The following is a 301-nucleotide window of genomic DNA, read 5'->3' as shown; positions in this document are numbered from 1 at the left end:
TAATGTCTATTATAGGCCTATTTCTGTTGCTCTTCGTTATTCATATACAGTATACGTGGTAATGTTGATAACGGCTGTATAATAAGCAAATCTGAATTTTAATTTTGTTATATCTGGGATGTGGTCATATTCCTTCCCTATTCTTTTTAGCACAAGCAAGATGTATTTACAATTTATATAATGTCTAATTAAAAGGGAAAATGAATGATACAAACAATTCATACATTATACACAATATATACACAATTCGTAAAAAAAAAAAATGCAAATAACGTAAATACACAATTCATATATCATATGC

At 26.9% G+C, this 301-nt stretch overlaps 1 protein-coding gene across 1 annotated transcript in view; it reads right to left on the bottom strand.

The window, feature by feature from the left end:
- The window catches only part of LOC119592271 (A disintegrin and metalloproteinase with thrombospondin motifs adt-1-like), a gene marked incomplete in the record, with an annotated part of 14,669 nt that overhangs the window by 216 nt on the left and 14,152 nt on the right, over positions 1 to 301 (bottom strand).

This window comes from Penaeus monodon, chromosome 30 (assembly GCF_015228065.2).
Source record: "Penaeus monodon isolate SGIC_2016 chromosome 30, NSTDA_Pmon_1, whole genome shotgun sequence".
NCBI lineage: Eukaryota > Metazoa > Arthropoda > Malacostraca > Decapoda > Penaeidae > Penaeus > Penaeus monodon.
This window is presented reverse-complemented; position numbering and strand designations above follow the sequence as displayed.